The sequence below is a fragment of the Schistocerca piceifrons genome, unplaced genomic scaffold (genome assembly GCF_021461385.2).
Source record: "Schistocerca piceifrons isolate TAMUIC-IGC-003096 unplaced genomic scaffold, iqSchPice1.1 HiC_scaffold_1439, whole genome shotgun sequence".
Lineage (NCBI taxonomy): Eukaryota > Metazoa > Arthropoda > Insecta > Orthoptera > Acrididae > Schistocerca > Schistocerca piceifrons.
Window position 1 is genome coordinate 19385 of NW_025727279.1, and position 21016 is coordinate 40400.

The window sequence follows — 21016 nt, forward strand, 5'->3', positions numbered from 1 at the left end:
GCTCGTGCGTGGGCCCGCATAGCTGAGTCGGTAGAGCGTTAGGTTTTCAACCAAAGGGTCCTGGGTTCAAGTCCCTGTCTGGGCGAAAATTAATACACTTTCGTAACGGCTAATGGAAACCCTACAGGAAAGAGTGAGGCCACGCCGCTTTCTGCCATCAGATTGCTTCTAAAGATGGCCGTTTCACTTGTCGGGAGTCGCTTCTGCCACCGGCAGTCGTGGCCGAGTGGTTAAGGCGTCTGACTTGAAATCAGATTCCCTCTGGGAGCGTAGGTTCGAGTCCTGCCGACTGCGAAAATTTTCTCTCTCTCAAAAGATGGACGTTCAGGTGCATCCTAGCAGTTGCGTCACTACTAAACACATGGGTCACCAGTTATTTGATCCAGGGCGCAGCGTTACAGTCGCGCCCAGAAGCCGCAGCTCATCTCCTCGTCTCACAGCCGCCCACCGGGTGTTAGTACAAGTGTCGCCTCACTGGGCAGTGCAGATGTGTCCTTTTTAGCTTGCAGACGATGACGTGTAGCAATTTACGAGCTAACGCAAGTCGAATGTTTTACCGTGTGTATCTGCTAGATACTGCCTCTCATACGGTGGAGAGGCTCACTCCTTCTTGTGTCTCGTTCTCTGCACACGAGTTGCCCCTGACATCGACATAGCACGGGTTTTCTAGCGTCAGCGCGGCGTCACGTGAAGTCAGCGAAGTGAATATTACACGAGTCGAGTCGACATGTTTGCTTGTTACGATGATGGAAGCAGAAGAAATGTGTGTGGGACTTCACTGCATCGGCTGCTCGCCTTTCAGCGTCCCTGTGTCTTATCAGACGAAGGTGACTGTGAAATTGGCAACGAGGCAGAGCTGAACGAACACATGCAAACAGCAACGTTCAATGTCAGCCGAAATAGCTCAGTTGGGAGAGCGTTAGACTGAAGATCTAAAGGTCCCTGGTTCGATCCCGGGTTTCGGCAGGTATTCGTTTTGATGCGACGCCAATGGAATTGCTCTGCGTTGGTGATAATGCAACTACAGCTGACAACAAAAATGACTCTCTGCTGTAGCAGTTCTGGTTGTCTAGTGCATGCCATAAGAGGAACTCACTAGAAAACTAACTCCCTTTGAAGGAAAAGAATCAAAAAAGCCCTACCGACTGCGTTCCTTTTTCTGTGTCAGGTGGTGAAGAACGTCTTCAACGGAACCGCGAAATGAGCGAAAACGTGGGAAACATTGCATTCGAAATGCTTGCGAATTTTCCAATTGCCCAGTGAGTGTCGACAAAACACGTCAATTCTCTGCTCCAACGTATGAGACGTAACAACTGGTGCAATTTGTTGTTGCATCGTGTGCCAGCAGTCTTCGATAGTGTGTTACGAGCTTAGCGCGATAAGTTTGCAGACAGCATTTAGGCGACGTTTTATTAGTAACGGCCCCATGCAACGATTGCACAACAGTAAAGGACATGAGTCAATGTACAGTTGTGCATCGTGGGAGGTCTCACACCGTCGTCCGAGCCCGGATAGCTCAGTCGGTAGAGCATTAGGCTTTTAACCTAAGGGTCCAGGGTTCAAGTCCCTGTCCGGGCGGAAATTTTAAAACTTTGGTAGCGATTCGTCTGGTAGCGGTGGAAACGCTACGGAAAATAATGCAGCTACGCCGTTTTCTGACACCACAGTGCTTCAAACGGTAGCATTTGCATGTGTCGGGACAACGCCGCGCTACCGGCAGTCGTGGCCGAGTGGTTAAGGCGTCTGACTCGAAATCAGATTCCCTATGGGAGCGTAGGTTCGAATCCTACCGGCTGCGTGCGATTTTGCGTAAAGAGAGGAGCAAAAATTTTCGCACACATGTGACATGCGTGGGCGAATGCGGGTGCAAACCAGTGACGCCATTCTCAACAAGACGAAAGTTTCCGTTTAAGAATACTGAGTTTCGCGACGACCGCTGCTTACTGTGGCCATCGGTTCACCTCGCACTGACGCTGGGACTGCAGAAAGCCGTCGCTGAGATCGTGAGTACACAGATGTGCTCGAAAGTGTTGGACAGAGCGAACATTCAATTCTTTTTAAGAATCGCAATTGAATCATTCGAGTGCGGCGAAGGCAGTGGTGCAGCGTTTCTTTTCTTAAGATCTCGCAGCTGCTTGGAGGTATGTCCATCGTTTTAAGACGACAGAAAACTAGCGTCAGCGGTGCGTCAGTGGGAAGTCGGTGAAGTCGCCATTGGAGCCATAAGCCAGTAATTACAACATGCGAATCACTCGCTCACCACGCAGCTGTACGATAATGCTCGTGCGTGGGCCCGCATAGCTGAGTCGGTAGAGCGTTAGGTTTTCAACCAAAGGGTCCTGGGTTCAAGTCCCTGTCTGGGCGAAAATTAATACACTTTCGTAACGGCTAATGGAAACCCTACAGGAAAGAGTGAGGCCACGCCGCTTTCTGCCATCAGATTGCTTCTAAAGATGGCCGTTTCACTTGTCGGGAGTCGCTTCTGCCACCGGCAGTCGTGGCCGAGTGGTTAAGGCGTCTGACTTGAAATCAGATTCCCTCTGGGAGCGTAGGTTCGAGTCCTGCCGACTGCGAAAATTTTCTCTCTCTCAAAAGATGGACGTTCAGGTGCATCCTAGCAGTTGCGTCACTACTAAACACATGGGTCACCAGTTATTTGATCCAGGGCGCAGCGTTACAGTCGCGCCCAGAAGCCGCAGCTCATCTCCTCGTCTCACAGCCGCCCACCGGGTGTTAGTACAAGTGTCGCCTCACTGGGCAGTGCAGATGTGTCCTTTTTAGCTTGCAGACGATGACGTGTAGCAATTTACGAGCTAACGCAAGTCGAATGTTTTACCGTGTGTATCTGCTAGATACTGCCTCTCATACGGTGGAGAGGCTCACTCCTTCTTGTGTCTCGTTCTCTGCACACGAGTTGCCCCTGACATCGACATAGCACGGGTTTTCTAGCGTCAGCGCGGCGTCACGTGAAGTCAGCGAAGTGAATATTACACGAGTCGAGTCGACATGTTTGCTTGTTACGATGATGGAAGCAGAAGAAATGTGTGTGGGACTTCACTGCATCGGCTGCTCGCCTTTCAGCGTCCCTGTGTCTTATCAGACGAAGGTGACTGTGAAATTGGCAACGAGGCAGAGCTGAACGAACACATGCAAACAGCAACGTTCAATGTCAGCCGAAATAGCTCAGTTGGGAGAGCGTTAGACTGAAGATCTAAAGGTCCCTGGTTCGATCCCGGGTTTCGGCAGGTATTCGTTTTGATGCGACGCCAATGGAATTGCTCTGCGTTGGTGATAATGCAACTACAGCTGACAACAAAAATGACTCTCTGCTGTAGCGGTTCTGGTTGTCTAGTGCATGCCATAAGAGGAACTCACTAGAAAACTAACTCCCTTTGAAGGAAAAGAATCAAAAAAGCCCTACCGACTGCGTTCCTTTTTCTGTGTCAGGTGGTGAAGAACGTCTTCAACGGAACCGCGAAATGAGCGAAAACGTGGGAAACATTGCATTCGAAATGCTTGCGAATTTTCCAATTGCCCAGTGAGTGTCGACAAAACACGTCAATTCTCTGCTCCAACGTATGAGACGTAACAACTGGTGCAATTTGTTGTTGCATCGTGTGCCAGCAGTCTTCGATAGTGTGTTACGAGCTTAGCGCGATAAGTTTGCAGACAGCATTTAGGCGACGTTTTATTAGTAACGGCCCCATGCAACGATTGCACAACAGTAAAGGACATGAGTCAATGTACAGTTGTGCATCGTGGGAGGTCTCACACCGTCGTCCGAGCCCGGATAGCTCAGTCGGTAGAGCATTAGGCTTTTAACCTAAGGGTCCAGGGTTCAAGTCCCTGTCCGGGCGGAAATTTTAAAACTTTGGTAGCGATTCGTCTGGTAGCGGTGGAAACGCTACGGAAAATAATGCAGCTACGCCGTTTTCTGACACCACAGTGCTTCAAACGGTAGCATTTGCATGTGTCGGGACAACGCCGCGCTACCGGCAGTCGTGGCCGAGTGGTTAAGGCGTCTGACTCGAAATCAGATTCCCTATGGGAGCGTAGGTTCGAATCCTACCGGCTGCGTGCGATTTTGCGTAAAGAGAGGAGCAAAAATTTTCGCACACATGTGACATGCGTGGGCGAATGCGGGTGCAAACCAGTGACGCCATTCTCAACAAGACGAAAGTTTCCGTTTAAGAATACTGAGTTTCGCGACGACCGCTGCTTACTGTGGCCATCGGTTCACCTCGCACTGACGCTGGGACTGCAGAAAGCCGTCGCTGAGATCGTGAGTACACAGATGTGCTCGAAAGTGTTGGACAGAGCGAACATTCAATTCTTTTTAAGAATCGCAATTGAATCATTCGAGTGCGGCGAAGGCAGTGGTGCAGCGTTTCTTTTCTTAAGATCTCGCAGCTGCTTGGAGGTATGTCCATCGTTTTAAGACGACAGAAAACTAGCGTCAGCGGTGCGTCAGTGGGAAGTCGGTGAAGTCGCCATTGGAGCCATAAGCCAGTAATTACAACATGCGAATCACTCGCTCACCACGCAGCTGTACGATAATGCTCGTGCGTGGGCCCGCATAGCTGAGTCGGTAGAGCGTTAGGTTTTCAACCAAAGGGTCCTGGGTTCAAGTCCCTGTCTGGGCGAAAATTAATACACTTTCGTAACGGCTAATGGAAACCCTACAGGAAAGAGTGAGGCCACGCCGCTTTCTGCCATCAGATTGCTTCTAAAGATGGCCGTTTCACTTGTCGGGAGTCGCTTCTGCCACCGGCAGTCGTGGCCGAGTGGTTAAGGCGTCTGACTTGAAATCAGATTCCCTCTGGGAGCGTAGGTTCGAGTCCTGCCGACTGCGAAAATTTTCTCTCTCTCAAAAGATGGACGTTCAGGTGCATCCTAGCAGTTGCGTCACTACTAAACACATGGGTCACCAGTTATTTGATCCAGGGCGCAGCGTTACAGTCGCGCCCAGAAGCCGCAGCTCATCTCCTCGTCTCACAGCCGCCCACCGGGTGTTAGTACAAGTGTCGCCTCACTGGGCAGTGCAGATGTGTCCTTTTTAGCTTGCAGACGATGACGTGTAGCAATTTACGAGCTAACGCAAGTCGAATGTTTTACCGTGTGTATCTGCTAGATACTGCCTCTCATACGGTGGAGAGGCTCACTCCTTCTTGTGTCTCGTTCTCTGCACACGAGTTGCCCCTGACATCGACATAGCACGGGTTTTCTAGCGTCAGCGCGGCGTCACGTGAAGTCAGCGAAGTGAATATTACACGAGTCGAGTCGACATGTTTGCTTGTTACGATGATGGAAGCAGAAGAAATGTGTGTGGGACTTCACTGCATCGGCTGCTCGCCTTTCAGCGTCCCTGTGTCTTATCAGACGAAGGTGACTGTGAAATTGGCAACGAGGCAGAGCTGAACGAACACATGCAAACAGCAACGTTCAATGTCAGCCGAAATAGCTCAGTTGGGAGAGCGTTAGACTGAAGATCTAAAGGTCCCTGGTTCGATCCCGGGTTTCGGCAGGTATTCGTTTTGATGCGACGCCAATGGAATTGCTCTGCGTTGGTGATAATGCAACTACAGCTGACAACAAAAATGACTCTCTGCTGTAGCAGTTCTGGTTGTCTAGTGCATGCCATAAGAGGAACTCACTAGAAAACTAACTCCCTTTGAAGGAAAAGAATCAAAAAAGCCCTACCGACTGCGTTCCTTTTTCTGTGTCAGGTGGTGAAGAACGTCTTCAACGGAACCGCGAAATGAGCGAAAACGTGGGAAACATTGCATTCGAAATGCTTGCGAATTTTCCAATTGCCCAGTGAGTGTCGACAAAACACGTCAATTCTCTGCTCCAACGTATGAGACGTAACAACTGGTGCAATTTGTTGTTGCATCGTGTGCCAGCAGTCTTCGATAGTGTGTTACGAGCTTAGCGCGATAAGTTTGCAGACAGCATTTAGGCGACGTTTTATTAGTAACGGCCCCATGCAACGATTGCACAACAGTAAAGGACATGAGTCAATGTACAGTTGTGCATCGTGGGAGGTCTCACACCGTCGTCCGAGCCCGGATAGCTCAGTCGGTAGAGCATTAGGCTTTTAACCTAAGGGTCCAGGGTTCAAGTCCCTGTCCGGGCGGAAATTTTAAAACTTTGGTAGCGATTCGTCTGGTAGCGGTGGAAACGCTACGGAAAATAATGCAGCTACGCCGTTTTCTGACACCACAGTGCTTCAAACGGTAGCATTTGCATGTGTCGGGACAACGCCGCGCTACCGGCAGTCGTGGCCGAGTGGTTAAGGCGTCTGACTCGAAATCAGATTCCCTATGGGAGCGTAGGTTCGAATCCTACCGGCTGCGTGCGATTTTGCGTAAAGAGAGGAGCAAAAATTTTCGCACACATGTGACATGCGTGGGCGAATGCGGGTGCAAACCAGTGACGCCATTCTCAACAAGACGAAAGTTTCCGTTTAAGAATACTGAGTTTCGCGACGACCGCTGCTTACTGTGGCCATCGGTTCACCTCGCACTGACGCTGGGACTGCAGAAAGCCGTCGCTGAGATCGTGAGTACACAGATGTGCTCGAAAGTGTTGGACAGAGCGAACATTCAATTCTTTTTAAGAATCGCAATTGAATCATTCGAGTGCGGCGAAGGCAGTGGTGCAGCGTTTCTTTTCTTAAGATCTCGCAGCTGCTTGGAGGTATGTCCATCGTTTTAAGACGACAGAAAACTAGCGTCAGCGGTGCGTCAGTGGGAAGTCGGTGAAGTCGCCATTGGAGCCATAAGCCAGTAATTACAACATGCGAATCACTCGCTCACCACGCAGCTGTACGATAATGCTCGTGCGTGGGCCCGCATAGCTGAGTCGGTAGAGCGTTAGGTTTTCAACCAAAGGGTCCTGGGTTCAAGTCCCTGTCTGGGCGAAAATTAATACACTTTCGTAACGGCTAATGGAAACCCTACAGGAAAGAGTGAGGCCACGCCGCTTTCTGCCATCAGATTGCTTCTAAAGATGGCCGTTTCACTTGTCGGGAGTCGCTTCTGCCACCGGCAGTCGTGGCCGAGTGGTTAAGGCGTCTGACTTGAAATCAGATTCCCTCTGGGAGCGTAGGTTCGAGTCCTGCCGACTGCGAAAATTTTCTCTCTCTCAAAAGATGGACGTTCAGGTGCATCCTAGCAGTTGCGTCACTACTAAACACATGGGTCACCAGTTATTTGATCCAGGGCGCAGCGTTACAGTCGCGCCCAGAAGCCGCAGCTCATCTCCTCGTCTCACAGCCGCCCACCGGGTGTTAGTACAAGTGTCGCCTCACTGGGCAGTGCAGATGTGTCCTTTTTAGCTTGCAGACGATGACGTGTAGCAATTTACGAGCTAACGCAAGTCGAATGTTTTACCGTGTGTATCTGCTAGATACTGCCTCTCATACGGTGGAGAGGCTCACTCCTTCTTGTGTCTCGTTCTCTGCACACGAGTTGCCCCTGACATCGACATAGCACGGGTTTTCTAGCGTCAGCGCGGCGTCACGTGAAGTCAGCGAAGTGAATATTACACGAGTCGAGTCGACATGTTTGCTTGTTACGATGATGGAAGCAGAAGAAATGTGTGTGGGACTTCACTGCATCGGCTGCTCGCCTTTCAGCGTCCCTGTGTCTTATCAGACGAAGGTGACTGTGAAATTGGCAACGAGGCAGAGCTGAACGAACACATGCAAACAGCAACGTTCAATGTCAGCCGAAATAGCTCAGTTGGGAGAGCGTTAGACTGAAGATCTAAAGGTCCCTGGTTCGATCCCGGGTTTCGGCAGGTATTCGTTTTGATGCGACGCCAATGGAATTGCTCTGCGTTGGTGATAATGCAACTACAGCTGACAACAAAAATGACTCTCTGCTGTAGCAGTTCTGGTTGTCTAGTGCATGCCATAAGAGGAACTCACTAGAAAACTAACTCCCTTTGAAGGAAAAGAATCAAAAAAGCCCTACCGACTGCGTTCCTTTTTCTGTGTCAGGTGGTGAAGAACGTCTTCAACGGAACCGCGAAATGAGCGAAAACGTGGGAAACATTGCATTCGAAATGCTTGCGAATTTTCCAATTGCCCAGTGAGTGTCGACAAAACACGTCAATTCTCTGCTCCAACGTATGAGACGTAACAACTGGTGCAATTTGTTGTTGCATCGTGTGCCAGCAGTCTTCGATAGTGTGTTACGAGCTTAGCGCGATAAGTTTGCAGACAGCATTTAGGCGACGTTTTATTAGTAACGGCCCCATGCAACGATTGCACAACAGTAAAGGACATGAGTCAATGTACAGTTGTGCATCGTGGGAGGTCTCACACCGTCGTCCGAGCCCGGATAGCTCAGTCGGTAGAGCATTAGGCTTTTAACCTAAGGGTCCAGGGTTCAAGTCCCTGTCCGGGCGGAAATTTTAAAACTTTGGTAGCGATTCGTCTGGTAGCGGTGGAAACGCTACGGAAAATAATGCAGCTACGCCGTTTTCTGACACCACAGTGCTTCAAACGGTAGCATTTGCATGTGTCGGGACAACGCCGCGCTACCGGCAGTCGTGGCCGAGTGGTTAAGGCGTCTGACTCGAAATCAGATTCCCTATGGGAGCGTAGGTTCGAATCCTACCGGCTGCGTGCGATTTTGCGTAAAGAGAGGAGCAAAAATTTTCGCACACATGTGACATGCGTGGGCGAATGCGGGTGCAAACCAGTGACGCCATTCTCAACAAGACGAAAGTTTCCGTTTAAGAATACTGAGTTTCGCGACGACCGCTGCTTACTGTGGCCATCGGTTCACCTCGCACTGACGCTGGGACTGCAGAAAGCCGTCGCTGAGATCGTGAGTACACAGATGTGCTCGAAAGTGTTGGACAGAGCGAACATTCAATTCTTTTTAAGAATCGCAATTGAATCATTCGAGTGCGGCGAAGGCAGTGGTGCAGCGTTTCTTTTCTTAAGATCTCGCAGCTGCTTGGAGGTATGTCCATCGTTTTAAGACGACAGAAAACTAGCGTCAGCGGTGCGTCAGTGGGAAGTCGGTGAAGTCGCCATTGGAGCCATAAGCCAGTAATTACAACATGCGAATCACTCGCTCACCACGCAGCTGTACGATAATGCTCGTGCGTGGGCCCGCATAGCTGAGTCGGTAGAGCGTTAGGTTTTCAACCAAAGGGTCCTGGGTTCAAGTCCCTGTCTGGGCGAAAATTAATACACTTTCGTAACGGCTAATGGAAACCCTACAGGAAAGAGTGAGGCCACGCCGCTTTCTGCCATCAGATTGCTTCTAAAGATGGCCGTTTCACTTGTCGGGAGTCGCTTCTGCCACCGGCAGTCGTGGCCGAGTGGACAGTTCCGCTTTAGACGCCGTGCAGTGTGGACGTGCCTAGTCTTCCGCTCCGCCGTAGCGTTACGTATAGTGGACTATCGTTTTTGTTACGTGTTGTGTTGCAACTTCTGTGAGTGTTTCTCCGTCGTTGTTTCGTACCTTGTGTTACTTTCTGTCCGTATTTCAGTGTTTTTTGTGTAGCGGTTTCGACCGCATATTTTGAAAATGTCGTCCCAGGTTATTCCTCGTCAGGCTACAGTTAGTTTTGCTTTTGACAAGTCAACCCGCCATGTGCAACCTAGTTCTCTTGAGATTCATGATTGGTTGGTAGATACCTTTGGTGTTCATTCGGATCAGGTGCACACTGCTTATTTTGATACCGAACTGTATGTTTTCTTTGTTAAGTTTATGGACCCACTTCAGGTTGATAAAATTCTTTCTAAATATGGTCATCAAGTTCTCTTTCGGCATCGGGATGATTCTGTAAGTACCGTGCTGCTTTCCAATGCTTCCATCACGTATACCAATGTTCGTGTTTACAACCTTCCACCGGAGGTGGATAATGTCTATCTTAAGGAGGGTCTACAGAAGTATGGTGATGTAAAGAGCATTCGCCTTGAACGCTGGTCAAGCCAACATCGCCTGCAATGTTACAGTGGTATTCGTTCAGTCGAAATGCACATTAAGCAGAATATTCCATCTCACCTGCAGATCGGTGGATATCGTGTCCATGTAACATATAGTGGTCAGGTTGGCACCTGTTTTTTGTGCAATGAAAGTGGTCACGTGCGTACCGACTGTCCGCGGAGAGTTTTTGTTTTAAAAAATTCCCTCGAACAGCGTCGCAAGTTAACGGTCGCTGACCTCGTTGCAGGTGGTTCTGCTCTTGGTGTAGCACAGTCCAGTGGTAGTAGCGCCCCGCCACAGGTTTTGCGCACCCCTGACACAGAATTTCCTCCTTTGCGTGCTAAATCTGATGTTGTTCCGTCTGTCCCTCAGGTGGGTGTGCCACTTTTGAATAATAAGAGGCGTCGCCCACACGATGGAAATAGTACGGATGAGGATCTCCCTGAGATGCCCCAGTCCGAGCGACCGGCATCCTCCGAGCCACTGTGTACTGTAGCTGCTCCCTGCCCTCCTGAGGTAGCGGTTCCGGTAGCGGCTGCTGGCGCCCCTCCGGCCTCCGACGCAGCTTCTCTGGAGTCGGGTCGTCGGTCGGGCCTGTTGGCGCCGTCTTCCGAACCGACTTCTATGTCACAACAAGTGGAGCCGCGACAACTTCCTGATTCGCTGCCCCATACCTCTGCCAGCGGAGCTGCTCCGCTTCCTTCCAACTCTGCTGCCTCGGACCTTCCTGCTCACGTTTCGCCTCCGTGCAGTCCATGTTTGCCGGAAGCTAGTGCAGGTGTTGACCATTCCGCTTTGTCGGATGTTTCCCCCGCGACCCCGGATCCCGCATGTGGACCGGCGCGGGTGGTGTCGGATACAGAACTTGACCCTCCTACGTCACCGGCGGCTGAAGCTTCCTTGCCCGTCAGCCGACGCAAGTTACGCGTTCAGCCGAACGTTAATGCTGTTCGTAAAAAACCGAAACGTAAGGGATCCGCGGAACGGGGTAGCAGTCCCCCTCCCGCGGCTGCCTCCGTCACCCCTGCTATGGACTGTGACGCTGGTGCGTCGGTGTAGGTGATTTGTTTTCTCGCTTTTCTCTCTATGGTTCAAGCATACACCTTTCTTACCTTAAATGTTAACCGTATTGAGTCCGACGTTCGCATTGCCTCTTTGCGGCAGTTTATTTACGACGCCTGTGCGGACGTAGTGTTTTTGCAGGAAGTGTTGTTTTCTGATCTCTCTCTACCTGGATTTCAAACTGTTTTTAATGTCGCGCCGGAATATTCAACAGGAACTGCTCTTTTCTTTCGAGAGGGCATTCCTATTACTGACATTGAATTCCTTGACTCTGGCCGTGGGATTGGTTGCCGTCTTTTTGATCTCCGCCTCGTTGTTTTGTATGCCCCCTCTGGTTCGGGTCACACTGTGGCTCGCTCGCGCTTTTATAAAGAAGAGCTTATTTATCTTTTGCGCCAGAGTCCTCGGAGTCTCCTGCTCGGAGGCGATTTTAATTGTGTTTTACGCCCTGAAGACCAGTCCCCCAATTTTAATTATTGCCGTGATTTACATGACTTAGTTCGTACGATGCATCTGCGTGATGTTTGGGAACACAAATATCCAACCCTGGTGAAATATACGTTTTTTACCGCGTCCTCATGCAGTAGACTCGACAGATTCTATTTATCTGATTTTTTATGTGATAAAATTCTTTCTGTCGATGTTATTCCTACTAGTTTTTCTGACCATTGTGCTTTTACTGCAACTGTAAATCTTAGTCACCAACCTGCAAAACTTTATCGTTCCCAGTGGATGTTAAATGTTTCCCACCTTGCCGACAGCGCTATGGATGATGTTATAAGTGGCGTGTGGGAGCGATGTCTTCGCTCTGTCCCGCGATACCCCTCCTTGCTGGTTTGGTGGACTGCGTTTGCCAAGCCCAAGATTCGTCAGACTTTGATTTTTTACTGTGCTGCAAGGGCGCGTGATTTTAAGAACACGTATGAATTTTACTACTCTGTCCTGCGTGAACTATATGACGCGGCGGGTACCTCTCCTCTGCGGATCCATGATGTTCGTCGTATTAAAGCCAAGCTCTTGAGCCTTAAACGACGACAGATGGATGGTTTGCGAGTTAAGTCGAAACCTCACTCCCTTGTTGAAGGTGAACTGACATCCTTGTACCACCTGCTACGGCATCACACTCGTCGTCGTCGCTCCTTCATCTCTTCTCTTACGGTGGATGATGGACGGCAGCTTATTGCACAGGAGGAAATGGTTCGTGCTCTCCATCAGTATTACGCAAGTCTCTATTCTGCCGATGATTCTGGTGAGTCTCTTTCGGATGATGTCCTTGGGGATCTAGCTGCGACGATCACGCCTGACGCGAACGGCGAATTTCTCCGGGAATTCCAGGTAGATGATGTTTTCGATTTTATTGCTCGCTCTCCGTCCAGTAAATCGCCGGGTCCAGACGGCCTGCCTAAAGAATTTTACCTCCGTTTTTGGCCTCTTTTGGGTGGCATTTTTACGCAGATTTTAAATGAGATTGTCAGGGGGATGGATGTGCCTGCCGATTTTAAAGTAGGGAAAATTGTTTTAATTCCGAAGTCCTCTGGTCGTTTATCTGCTGCCAATCTTCGTCCGCTCACATTGCTGAATTTTGACTACAAGACAGCTGCTAGAGCGCTCAATAGCCGGTTGTCCTCTCTGCTTCGGGGTGTGATTGGTGCACATCAATGTTGTTTTCATGATAGATCTATTCTGACACCAGTAGCCGAATATCGGGATGTTGTCTCGGTTGCGGCGGTTACAAACGTACATTGTGCCTTTGCCTTCCTTGATTTTTACTAGGCTTTTGATCACGTGAGTCATGTGTTTTTAGAGCGTGTTTTAGGTACAATAGGTTTTAACGCTTCATCACGTGGTGTTCTTGGCAATTTGTATAGGGGAATAACAGCTCGGGTGTCAGTCAATGGGCAGCTGACGCCGCCCATTGCTATCCGCCGCGGAGTGCCTCAGGGTAGTCCGCTCTCTATGTCTTTATTCGTATTGTCCCTGGAACCGCTGCTTCGGACTATTGCTCTCAAGCTTCAGGGTATGTCCCTCTCTGGTGGGAAGCTCTCGGTTAAGGCATATGCGGATGATGTCGTTGTTCTCCTCCGTCAACGTGATGATATCCCGTTGTTGAAAGGGGCAGTTGATGCATACTGTCGTGTCTCTGGAGCGCGTCTCAATCAGGGTAAATGTAAGTTCCTTGATATTCGAGGATTTCGCGATGCTGACGTCCCTTGGGCCACTTTTGTCGATCGCCATACGTCCTTGGGGATTATCATTGATCGGTGTCCTCTAAAAATGGCGGCTCTCAATTGGAAATCTGTCACCGAGAAGATACAGGGGGCTCTGATGGTCCATGAGCAGCGCTCTGCTACCATTTTGCAAAAAGTCAGAATTTTAGACACCTATAAAAAAAGAAAAAAAAAAAAAAAAAAAGTGGTTAAGGCGTCTGACTTGAAATCAGATTCCCTCTGGGAGCGTAGGTTCGAGTCCTGCCGACTGCGAAAATTTTCTCTCTCTCAAAAGATGGACGTTCAGGTGCATCCTAGCAGTTGCGTCACTACTAAACACATGGGTCACCAGTTATTTGATCCAGGGCGCAGCGTTACAGTCGCGCCCAGAAGCCGCAGCTCATCTCCTCGTCTCACAGCCGCCCACCGGGTGTTAGTACAAGTGTCGCCTCACTGGGCAGTGCAGATGTGTCCTTTTTAGCTTGCAGACGATGACGTGTAGCAATTTACGAGCTAACGCAAGTCGAATGTTTTACCGTGTGTATCTGCTAGATACTGCCTCTCATACGGTGGAGAGGCTCACTCCTTCTTGTGTCTCGTTCTCTGCACACGAGTTGCCCCTGACATCGACATAGCACGGGTTTTCTAGCGTCAGCGCGGCGTCACGTGAAGTCAGCGAAGTGAATATTACACGAGTCGAGTCGACATGTTTGCTTGTTACGATGATGGAAGCAGAAGAAATGTGTGTGGGACTTCACTGCATCGGCTGCTCGCCTTTCAGCGTCCCTGTGTCTTATCAGACGAAGGTGACTGTGAAATTGGCAACGAGGCAGAGCTGAACGAACACATGCAAACAGCAACGTTCAATGTCAGCCGAAATAGCTCAGTTGGGAGAGCGTTAGACTGAAGATCTAAAGGTCCCTGGTTCGATCCCGGGTTTCGGCAGGTATTCGTTTTGATGCGACGCCAATGGAATTGCTCTGCGTTGGTGATAATGCAACTACAGCTGACAACAAAAATGACTCTCTGCTGTAGCAGTTCTGGTTGTCTAGTGCATGCCATAAGAGGAACTCACTAGAAAACTAACTCCCTTTGAAGGAAAAGAATCAAAAAAGCCCTACCGACTGCGTTCCTTTTTCTGTGTCAGGTGGTGAAGAACGTCTTCAACGGAACCGCGAAATGAGCGAAAACGTGGGAAACATTGCATTCGAAATGCTTGCGAATTTTCCAATTGCCCAGTGAGTGTCGACAAAACACGTCAATTCTCTGCTCCAACGTATGAGACGTAACAACTGGTGCAATTTGTTGTTGCATCGTGTGCCAGCAGTCTTCGATAGTGTGTTACGAGCTTAGCGCGATAAGTTTGCAGACAGCATTTAGGCGACGTTTTATTAGTAACGGCCCCATGCAACGATTGCACAACAGTAAAGGACATGAGTCAATGTACAGTTGTGCATCGTGGGAGGTCTCACACCGTCGTCCGAGCCCGGATAGCTCAGTCGGTAGAGCATTAGGCTTTTAACCTAAGGGTCCAGGGTTCAAGTCCCTGTCCGGGCGGAAATTTTAAAACTTTGGTAGCGATTCGTCTGGTAGCGGTGGAAACGCTACGGAAAATAATGCAGCTACGCCGTTTTCTGACACCACAGTGCTTCAAACGGTAGCATTTGCATGTGTCGGGACAACGCCGCGCTACCGGCAGTCGTGGCCGAGTGGTTAAGGCGTCTGACTCGAAATCAGATTCCCTATGGGAGCGTAGGTTCGAATCCTACCGGCTGCGTGCGATTTTGCGTAAAGAGAGGAGCAAAAATTTTCGCACACATGTGACATGCGTGGGCGAATGCGGGTGCAAACCAGTGACGCCATTCTCAACAAGACGAAAGTTTCCGTTTAAGAATACTGAGTTTCGCGACGACCGCTGCTTACTGTGGCCATCGGTTCACCTCGCACTGACGCTGGGACTGCAGAAAGCCGTCGCTGAGATCGTGAGTACACAGATGTGCTCGAAAGTGTTGGACAGAGCGAACATTCAATTCTTTTTAAGAATCGCAATTGAATCATTCGAGTGCGGCGAAGGCAGTGGTGCAGCGTTTCTTTTCTTAAGATCTCGCAGCTGCTTGGAGGTATGTCCATCGTTTTAAGACGACAGAAAACTAGCGTCAGCGGTGCGTCAGTGGGAAGTCGGTGAAGTCGCCATTGGAGCCATAAGCCAGTAATTACAACATGCGAATCACTCGCTCACCACGCAGCTGTACGATAATGCTCGTGCGTGGGCCCGCATAGCTGAGTCGGTAGAGCGTTAGGTTTTCAACCAAAGGGTCCTGGGTTCAAGTCCCTGTCTGGGCGAAAATTAATACACTTTCGTAACGGCTAATGGAAACCCTACAGGAAAGAGTGAGGCCACGCCGCTTTCTGCCATCAGATTGCTTCTAAAGATGGCCGTTTCACTTGTCGGGAGTCGCTTCTGCCACCGGCAGTCGTGGCCGAGTGGTTAAGGCGTCTGACTTGAAATCAGATTCCCTCTGGGAGCGTAGGTTCGAGTCCTGCCGACTGCGAAAATTTTCTCTCTCTCAAAAGATGGACGTTCAGGTGCATCCTAGCAGTTGCGTCACTACTAAACACATGGGTCACCAGTTATTTGATCCAGGGCGCAGCGTTACAGTCGCGCCCAGAAGCCGCAGCTCATCTCCTCGTCTCACAGCCGCCCACCGGGTGTTAGTACAAGTGTCGCCTCACTGGGCAGTGCAGATGTGTCCTTTTTAGCTTGCAGACGATGACGTGTAGCAATTTACGAGCTAACGCAAGTCGAATGTTTTACCGTGTGTATCTGCTAGATACTGCCTCTCATACGGTGGAGAGGCTCACTCCTTCTTGTGTCTCGTTCTCTGCACACGAGTTGCCCCTGACATCGACATAGCACGGGTTTTCTAGCGTCAGCGCGGCGTCACGTGAAGTCAGCGAAGTGAATATTACACGAGTCGAGTCGACATGTTTGCTTGTTACGATGATGGAAGCAGAAGAAATGTGTGTGGGACTTCACTGCATCGGCTGCTCGCCTTTCAGCGTCCCTGTGTCTTATCAGACGAAGGTGACTGTGAAATTGGCAACGAGGCAGAGCTGAACGAACACATGCAAACAGCAACGTTCAATGTCAGCCGAAATAGCTCAGTTGGGAGAGCGTTAGACTGAAGATCTAAAGGTCCCTGGTTCGATCCCGGGTTTCGGCAGGTATTCGTTTTGATGCGACGCCAATGGAATTGCTCTGCGTTGGTGATAATGCAACTACAGCTGACAACAAAAATGACTCTCTGCTGTAGCAGTTCTGGTTGTCTAGTGCATGCCATAAGAGGAACTCACTAGAAAACTAACTCCCTTTGAAGGAAAAGAATCAAAAAAGCCCTACCGACTGCGTTCCTTTTTCTGTGTCAGGTGGTGAAGAACGTCTTCAACGGAACCGCGAAATGAGCGAAAACGTGGGAAACATTGCATTCGAAATGCTTGCGAATTTTCCAATTGCCCAGTGAGTGTCGACAAAACACGTCAATTCTCTGCTCCAACGTATGAGACGTAACAACTGGTGCAATTTGTTGTTGCATCGTGTGCCAGCAGTCTTCGATAGTGTGTTACGAGCTTAGCGCGATAAGTTTGCAGACAGCATTTAGGCGACGTTTTATTAGTAACGGCCCCATGCAACGATTGCACAACAGTAAAGGACATGAGTCAATGTACAGTTGTGCATCGTGGGAGGTCTCACACCGTCGTCCGAGCCCGGATAGCTCAGTCGGTAGAGCATTAGGCTTTTAACCTAAGGGTCCAGGGTTCAAGTCCCTGTCCGGGCGGAAATTTTAAAACTTTGGTAGCGATTCGTCTGGTAGCGGTGGAAACGCTACGGAAAATAATGCAGCTACGCCGTTTTCTGACACCACAGTGCTTCAAACGGTAGCATTTGCATGTGTCGGGACAACGCCGCGCTACCGGCAGTCGTGGCCGAGTGGTTAAGGCGTCTGACTCGAAATCAGATTCCCTATGGGAGCGTAGGTTCGAATCCTACCGGCTGCGTGCGATTTTGCGTAAAGAGAGGAGCAAAAATTTTCGCACACATGTGACATGCGTGGGCGAATGCGGGTGCAAACCAGTGACGCCATTCTCAACAAGACGAAAGTTTCCGTTTAAGAATACTGAGTTTCGCGACGACCGCTGCTTACTGTGGCCATCGGTTCACCTCGCACTGACGCTGGGACTGCAGAAAGCCGTCGCTGAGATCGTGAGTACACAGATGTGCTCGAAAGTGTTGGACAGAGCGAACATTCAATTCTTTTTAAGAATCGCAATTGAATCATTCGAGTGCGGCGAAGGCAGTGGTGCAGCGTTTCTTTTCTTAAGATCTCGCAGCTGCTTGGAGGTATGTCCATCGTTTTAAGACGACAGAAAACTAGCGTCAGCGGTGCGTCAGTGGGAAGTCGGTGAAGTCGCCATTGGAGCCATAAGCCAGTAATTACAACATGCGAATCACTCGCTCACCACGCAGCTGTACGATAATGCTCGTGCGTGGGCCCGCATAGCTGAGTCGGTAGAGCGTTAGGTTTTCAACCAAAGGGTCCTGGGTTCAAGTCCCTGTCTGGGCGAAAATTAATACACTTTCGTAACGGCTAATGGAAACCCTACAGGAAAGAGTGAGGCCACGCCGCTTTCTGCCATCAGATTGCTTCTAAAGATGGCCGTTTCACTTGTCGGGAGTCGCTTCTGCCACCGGCAGTCGTGGCCGAGTGGTTAAGGCGTCTGACTTGAAATCAGATTCCCTCTGGGAGCGTAGGTTCGAGTCCTGCCGACTGCGAAAATTTTCTCTCTCTCAAAAGATGGACGTTCAGGTGCATCCTAGCAGTTGCGTCACTACTAAACACATGGGTCACCAGTTATTTGATCCAGGGCGCAGCGTTACAGTCGCGCCCAGAAGCCGCAGCTCATCTCCTCGTCTCACAGCCGCCCACCGGGTGTTAGTACAAGTGTCGCCTCACTGGGCAGTGCAGATGTGTCCTTTTTAGCTTGCAGACGATGACGTGTAGCAATTTACGAGCTAACGCAAGTCGAATGTTTTACCGTGTGTATCTGCTAGATACTGCCTCTCATACGGTGGAGAGGCTCACTCCTTCTTGTGTCTCGTTCTCTGCACACGAGTTGCCCCTGACATCGACATAGCACGGGTTTTCTAGCGTCAGCGCGGCGTCACGTGAAGTCAGCGAAGTGAATATTACACGAGTCGAGTCGACATGTTTGCTTGTTACGATGATGGAAGCAGAAGAAATGTGTGTGGGACTTCACTGTATCGGCTGCTCGCCTTTCAGCGTCCCTGTGTCTTATCAGACGAAGGTGACTGTGAAATTGGCAACGAGGCAGAGCTGAACGAACACATGCAAACAGCAACGTTCAATGTCAGCCGAAATAGCTCAGTTGGGAGAGCGTTAGACTGAAGATCTAAAGGTCCCTGGTTCGATCCCGGGTTTCGGCAGGTATTCGTTTTGATGCGACGCCAATGGAATTGCTCTGCGTTGGTGATAATGCAACTACAGCTGACAACAAAAATGACTCTCTGCTGTAGCAGTTCTGGTTGTCTAGTGCATGCCATAAGAGGAACTCACTAGAAAACTAACTCCCTTTGAAGGAAAAGAATCAAAAAAGCCCTACCGACTGCGTTCCTTTTTCTGTGTCAGGTGGTGAAGAACGTCTTCAACGGAACCGCGAAATGAGCGAAAACGTGGGAAACATTGCATTCGAAATGCTTGCGAATTTTCCAATTGCCCAGTGAGTGTCGACAAAACACGTCAATTCTCTGCTCCAACGTATGAGACGTAACAACTGGTGCAATTTGTTGTTGCATCGTGTGCCAGCAGTCTTCGATAGTGTGTTACGAGCTTAGCGCGATAAGTTTGCAGACAGCATTTAGGCGACGTTTTATTAGTAACGGCCCCATGCAACGATTGCACAACAGTAAAGGACATGAGTCAATGTACAGTTGTGCATCGTGGGAGGTCTCACACCGTCGTCCGAGCCCGGATAGCTCAGTCGGTAGAGCATTAGGCTTTTAACCTAAGGGTCCAGGGTTCAAGTCCCTGTCCGGGCGGAAATTTTAAAACTTTGGTAGCGATTCGTCTGGTAGCGGTGGAAACGCTACGGAAAATAATGCAGCTACGCCGTTTTCTGACACCACAGTGCTTCAAACGGTAGCATTTGCATGTGTCGGGACAACGCCGCGCTACCGGCAGTCGTGGCCGAGTGGTTAAGGCGTCTGACTCGAAATCAGATTCCCTATGGGAGCGTAGGTTCGAATCCTACCGGCTGCGTGCGATTTTGCGTAAAGAGAGGACCAAAAATTTTCGCACACATGTGACATGCGTGGGCGAATGCGGGTGCAAACCAGTGACGCCATTCTCAACAAGACGAAAGTTTCCGTTTAAGAATACTGAGTTTCGCGACGACCGCTGCTTACTGTGGCCATCGGTTCACCTCGCACTGACGCTGGGACTGCAGAAAGCCGTCGCTGAGATCGTGAGTACACAGATGTGCTCGAAAGTGTTGGACAGAGCGAACATTCAATTCTTTTTAAGAATCGCAATTGAATCATTCGAGTGCGGCGAAGGCAGTGGTGCAGCGTTTCTTTTCTTAAGATCTCGCAGCTGCTTGGAGGTATGTCCATCGTTTTAAGACGACAGAAAACTAGCGTCAGCGGTGCGTCAGTGGGAAGTCGGTGAAGTCGCCATTGGAGCCATAAGCCAGTAATTACAACATGCGAATCACTCGCTCACCACGCAGCTGTACGATAATGCTCGTGCGTGGGCCCGCATAGCTGAGTCGGTAGAGCGTTAGGTTTTCAACCAAAGGGTCCTGGGTTCAAGTCCCTGTCTGGGCGAAAATTAATACACTTTCGTAACGGCTAATGGAAACCCTACAGGAAAGAGTGAGGCCACGCCGCTTTCTGCCATCAGATTGCTTCTAAAGATGGCCGTTTCACTTGTCGGGAGTCGCTTCTGCCACCGGCAGTCGTGGCCGAGTGGTTAAGGCGTCTGACTTGAAATCAGATTCCCTCTGGGAGCGTAGGTTCGAGTCCTGCCGACTGCGAAAATTTTCTCTCTCTCAAAAGATGGACGTTCAGGTGCATCCTAGCAGTTGCGTCACTACTAAACACATGGGTCACCAGTTATTTGATCCAGGGCGCAGCGTTACAGTCGCGCCCAGAAGCCGCAGCTCATCTCCTCGTCTCACAGCCGCCCACCGGGTGTTAGTACAAGTGTCGCCTCACTGGGCAGTGCAGATGTGTCCTTTTTAGCTTGCAGACGATGACGTGTAGCAATTTACGAGCTAACGCAAGTCGAATGTTTTACCGTGTGTATCTGCTAGATACTGCCTCTCATACGGTGGAGAGGCTCACTCCTTCTTGTGTCTCGTTCTCTGCACACGAGTTGCCCCTGACATCGACATAGCACGGGTTTTCTAGCGTCAGCGCGGCGTCACGTGAAGTCAGCGAAGTGAATATTACACGAGTCGAGTCGACATGTTTGCTTGTTACGATGATGGAAGCAGAAGAAATGTGTGTGGGACTTCACTGCATCGGCTGCTCGCCTTTCAGCGTCCCTGTGTCTTATCAGACGAAGGTGACTGTGAAATTGGCAACGAGGCAGAGCTGAACGAACACATGCAAACAGCAACGTTCAATGTCAGCCGAAATAGCTCAGTTGGGAGAGCGTTAGACTGAAGATCTAAAGGTCCCTGGTTCGATCCCGGGTTTCGGCAGGTATTCGTTTT

General features: G+C 50.0%; 29 non-coding genes across 29 annotated transcripts; all 29 read left to right on the forward strand.

The window, feature by feature from the left end:
- Nucleotides 1–212: 212 nt before the first annotated feature.
- On the forward strand, nucleotides 213–294 carry Trnas-uga. Its single transcript has one exon. It is a non-coding gene; the product is annotated as a tRNA-Ser (tRNA).
- Nucleotides 295–893: 599 nt separating this feature from the next.
- Trnaf-gaa lies at nucleotides 894–966 on the forward strand. Its single transcript has one exon. It is a non-coding gene; the product is annotated as a tRNA-Phe (tRNA).
- Nucleotides 967–1505: 539 nt separating this feature from the next.
- Trnak-uuu lies at nucleotides 1506–1578 on the forward strand. Its single transcript has one exon. It is a non-coding gene; the product is annotated as a tRNA-Lys (tRNA).
- A 138-nt stretch (nucleotides 1579–1716) lies between these two features.
- On the forward strand, nucleotides 1717–1798 carry Trnas-cga. Its single transcript has one exon. It is a non-coding gene; the product is annotated as a tRNA-Ser (tRNA).
- Nucleotides 1799–2491: 693 nt separating this feature from the next.
- Nucleotides 2492–2573, forward strand: Trnas-uga. The gene has a single exon. It is a non-coding gene; the product is annotated as a tRNA-Ser (tRNA).
- Nucleotides 2574–3172: 599 nt separating this feature from the next.
- Nucleotides 3173–3245, forward strand: Trnaf-gaa. The gene has a single exon. It is a non-coding gene; the product is annotated as a tRNA-Phe (tRNA).
- Nucleotides 3246–3784: 539 nt separating this feature from the next.
- Trnak-uuu lies at nucleotides 3785–3857 on the forward strand. Its single transcript has one exon. It is a non-coding gene; the product is annotated as a tRNA-Lys (tRNA).
- Nucleotides 3858–3995: 138 nt separating this feature from the next.
- On the forward strand, nucleotides 3996–4077 carry Trnas-cga. Its single transcript has one exon. It is a non-coding gene; the product is annotated as a tRNA-Ser (tRNA).
- A 693-nt stretch (nucleotides 4078–4770) lies between these two features.
- On the forward strand, nucleotides 4771–4852 carry Trnas-uga. Its single transcript has one exon. It is a non-coding gene; the product is annotated as a tRNA-Ser (tRNA).
- Nucleotides 4853–5451: 599 nt separating this feature from the next.
- Nucleotides 5452–5524, forward strand: Trnaf-gaa. Its single transcript has one exon. It is a non-coding gene; the product is annotated as a tRNA-Phe (tRNA).
- Nucleotides 5525–6063: 539 nt separating this feature from the next.
- Trnak-uuu lies at nucleotides 6064–6136 on the forward strand. Its single transcript has one exon. It is a non-coding gene; the product is annotated as a tRNA-Lys (tRNA).
- Nucleotides 6137–6274: 138 nt separating this feature from the next.
- Nucleotides 6275–6356, forward strand: Trnas-cga. Its single transcript has one exon. It is a non-coding gene; the product is annotated as a tRNA-Ser (tRNA).
- Nucleotides 6357–7049: 693 nt separating this feature from the next.
- On the forward strand, nucleotides 7050–7131 carry Trnas-uga. The gene has a single exon. It is a non-coding gene; the product is annotated as a tRNA-Ser (tRNA).
- Nucleotides 7132–7730: 599 nt separating this feature from the next.
- On the forward strand, nucleotides 7731–7803 carry Trnaf-gaa. Its single transcript has one exon. It is a non-coding gene; the product is annotated as a tRNA-Phe (tRNA).
- A 539-nt stretch (nucleotides 7804–8342) lies between these two features.
- Nucleotides 8343–8415, forward strand: Trnak-uuu. The gene has a single exon. It is a non-coding gene; the product is annotated as a tRNA-Lys (tRNA).
- A 138-nt stretch (nucleotides 8416–8553) lies between these two features.
- On the forward strand, nucleotides 8554–8635 carry Trnas-cga. Its single transcript has one exon. It is a non-coding gene; the product is annotated as a tRNA-Ser (tRNA).
- A 5459-nt stretch (nucleotides 8636–14094) lies between these two features.
- On the forward strand, nucleotides 14095–14167 carry Trnaf-gaa. The gene has a single exon. It is a non-coding gene; the product is annotated as a tRNA-Phe (tRNA).
- A 539-nt stretch (nucleotides 14168–14706) lies between these two features.
- Trnak-uuu lies at nucleotides 14707–14779 on the forward strand. The gene has a single exon. It is a non-coding gene; the product is annotated as a tRNA-Lys (tRNA).
- Nucleotides 14780–14917: 138 nt separating this feature from the next.
- On the forward strand, nucleotides 14918–14999 carry Trnas-cga. The gene has a single exon. It is a non-coding gene; the product is annotated as a tRNA-Ser (tRNA).
- Nucleotides 15000–15692: 693 nt separating this feature from the next.
- Trnas-uga lies at nucleotides 15693–15774 on the forward strand. The gene has a single exon. It is a non-coding gene; the product is annotated as a tRNA-Ser (tRNA).
- Nucleotides 15775–16373: 599 nt separating this feature from the next.
- Nucleotides 16374–16446, forward strand: Trnaf-gaa. Its single transcript has one exon. It is a non-coding gene; the product is annotated as a tRNA-Phe (tRNA).
- Nucleotides 16447–16985: 539 nt separating this feature from the next.
- Trnak-uuu lies at nucleotides 16986–17058 on the forward strand. Its single transcript has one exon. It is a non-coding gene; the product is annotated as a tRNA-Lys (tRNA).
- Nucleotides 17059–17196: 138 nt separating this feature from the next.
- Nucleotides 17197–17278, forward strand: Trnas-cga. The gene has a single exon. It is a non-coding gene; the product is annotated as a tRNA-Ser (tRNA).
- Nucleotides 17279–17971: 693 nt separating this feature from the next.
- On the forward strand, nucleotides 17972–18053 carry Trnas-uga. The gene has a single exon. It is a non-coding gene; the product is annotated as a tRNA-Ser (tRNA).
- A 599-nt stretch (nucleotides 18054–18652) lies between these two features.
- On the forward strand, nucleotides 18653–18725 carry Trnaf-gaa. The gene has a single exon. It is a non-coding gene; the product is annotated as a tRNA-Phe (tRNA).
- A 539-nt stretch (nucleotides 18726–19264) lies between these two features.
- Trnak-uuu lies at nucleotides 19265–19337 on the forward strand. The gene has a single exon. It is a non-coding gene; the product is annotated as a tRNA-Lys (tRNA).
- A 138-nt stretch (nucleotides 19338–19475) lies between these two features.
- Nucleotides 19476–19557, forward strand: Trnas-cga. The gene has a single exon. It is a non-coding gene; the product is annotated as a tRNA-Ser (tRNA).
- Nucleotides 19558–20250: 693 nt separating this feature from the next.
- On the forward strand, nucleotides 20251–20332 carry Trnas-uga. The gene has a single exon. It is a non-coding gene; the product is annotated as a tRNA-Ser (tRNA).
- Nucleotides 20333–20931: 599 nt separating this feature from the next.
- On the forward strand, nucleotides 20932–21004 carry Trnaf-gaa. Its single transcript has one exon. It is a non-coding gene; the product is annotated as a tRNA-Phe (tRNA).
- The last annotated feature ends 12 nt before the right edge of the window (nucleotides 21005–21016 follow it).